Raw genomic sequence first — 2,500 nt, 5'->3', positions numbered from 1 at the left:
ACGCTAGAAGTTGGCGGGGATGTCTCTCTTGTGGCTCACGGGGCTGTTAGGGTCGCACAGAAATGCCTCGGAATGGGAAAACGGGTCATTTTTGTGTGGCCACATTGCATAGGAACGGCATGAAACTTCCAGAGGCATTTGCAGCAGGAATGCATGTGCACTCAAAAACGTCTATATTTTTCACGGATAGACCCCGTGAAACGCTATAAATTGGCGGGGATGTCTCTCTTGTGGCTCACGGGCGCTGTTAGTTAGGGTCGCACAGAAATCCCTCGGAATGGGAAAAGGGGTCATTTTCGTGTTGCCACATTGCGTACGAACGGCATGAAACTTCCAGAGGCATCTGCAGCAGAAATGCATGTGCACTCAAAAACGTCTATATTTTTCACGGATAGACCCCGTGAAACGCTAGAAATTGGCGGGGATGTGTCTCTTGTGGCTCACGGGGCTGTTAGGGTCGCACAGAAATCCCTCGGAATGGGAAAACGGGTCATTTTCGTGTTGCCACAATTGGCATACGAACGGCATGAAACTTCCAGAGGCATTTGCAGCAGAAATGCATGTGCACTCAAAAACGTGAATATTTTTTCACGGATAGACCCCGTCAAACGCTCGAATTTGGCGGGGATGTTTCTCTTGTGGGTCACGGGGCTGTTCGGCTCGCACAGAACTCCCTTGGTCCACCTGATTCGTGCATACAGGCAGCAACTAAAACTCTGTAAACCTGCTGTGAGGACATCTAAACAGTGGACCAGTGAGGCTGTGGAAGATTTGCGGGCGTGCTTAGACTGTACTGACTGGGATATGTTCACGACTGCTACCAATAGTCTGGATGAACTCACAGAGGCTGTGTACATCAGCTTCTGTGAGGACTGCTGTATCCCAACACGTACCAGGGTGAACTTTAACAACAACAAGCCCTGGTTCTCAGCAAAGCTCAAAAGGTTGAGGTTGGAGAAGGAGGAAGCGTTTAGGAGTGGGGATAGAGACAGATTCAAGGAGTCGAAGAACAGGTTTAGCAAAGCGGTGAGAGAGGCTAAACGACTGTACTCAGAGACACTAAAACACCAGTTCTCTACTAACGACGCTGCTTCTGTCTGCCAAAGGGCTCAGGCACATCACCAACTACAAACCCAGAGCGCCCCACACCACTAACGACTCCCGCCTAGCCAACGACCTGAACGAGTTCTACCGTAGATTTGAAAGACAATTGGACTGTCCTGAACCACCCCTTCCCACCCAAGAGGCCCCATCCCCCACCCATACTACAGAAACGACTCTCTCCTTTCAGGAGGGAGAAGTTAATGGGCTTTTCAAGAGGCAGAATCCACGCAAAGCAGCCGGGCCGGACTCTGTCTCTCCAGCCACCCTCAGGCACTGCGCTGGCCAGCTGTCTCCGGTGTTCACCAACATCTTTAACACCTCCCTGGAGACATGCCATGTACCAGCCTGTCTCAAGTCCTCCACCATCATCGCTGTGCCCAAAAAGCTAAGGCCAACAGGACTAAATGATTACAGACCGGTCGCCCTTACATCTGTGGTAATGAAGTCTTTTGAGCGCCTGCTCCTGGCACACCTCAAAGCCATCACAGACCCTCTCCTGGACCCCCTTCAGTTTGCCTACAGAGCCAACAGGTCTGTGGACGACGCAGTTAACATGGCCCTCCACTTCACCCTACAGCATGTGGACGCCCCAGCATCCTACGCCAGGATCCTGTTTGTGGACTTCAGCTCTGCCTTCAACACCATCATCCCTGCCCTGCTTCAGGACAAGCTCTTCCAGCTGAACGTGCCCTACTCCACCTGCAGGTGGATCACAGACTTCCTCTCTGACAGGAAGCAGTGCGTTAAGCCGGGAACAGAAGTCTCTGACTCCAGGTCCATCAGCACGGGAACTCCTCAGGGCTGCGTCCTTTGCCCACTGCTCTTCTCCCTGTATACCAACAGCTGCGCCTCCAATCATCTGTCCGTCAAACTCTTGAAGTTTGTCGGACGACACCACCCTCATTGGGCTGATCTCTGGTGGGGATGAGTCTGACTATAGGTGGGAAGCTGACAACCTGGTGACCTGGTGTAGCCAGAACAACTTAGAGCTAAATGCTCTAAGGACAGTTGAGATGGTTGTGGACTTCAGGAAGAATACAGCCCCACTCACCGCCATCACCCTGTTAGACTCCGCAGTCAAAATTGTGGAGTCCTTCCGCTTCCTGGGCACTATTCTCTGCCGGGACCTCAAGTGGGAACTGAACATCAGCTCCCTCGCCAAGAGAGCTCAACAGAGGATGTACTTTCGACGGCAGCTGAAGAAATGCAACCTGCCAAAGACAATGATGGTGCAATTCTATACAGCGATCATTGAATCCATCCTCACCTCCTCCATAACCGTCTGGTACGCTGCTGCCACTGCCAAGGACAAGAGCAGACTGCAGCGTATCATGCACACTGCTGAGAAGGTAATTGCCTGCAATCTACCAACCCTCGAGGACCTGCACACGACAAG

The sequence above is a fragment of the Petromyzon marinus genome, unplaced genomic scaffold, assembly GCF_048934315.1.
Source record: "Petromyzon marinus isolate PM22_M1 ecotype Great Lakes invasive population unplaced genomic scaffold, UKy_Petmar_22M1.pri1.0 PM_G_Scaffold_146, whole genome shotgun sequence".
Classification (NCBI taxonomy): Eukaryota; Metazoa; Chordata; class Hyperoartia; order Petromyzontiformes; family Petromyzontidae; genus Petromyzon; species Petromyzon marinus.
This window is presented reverse-complemented; position numbering follows the sequence as displayed.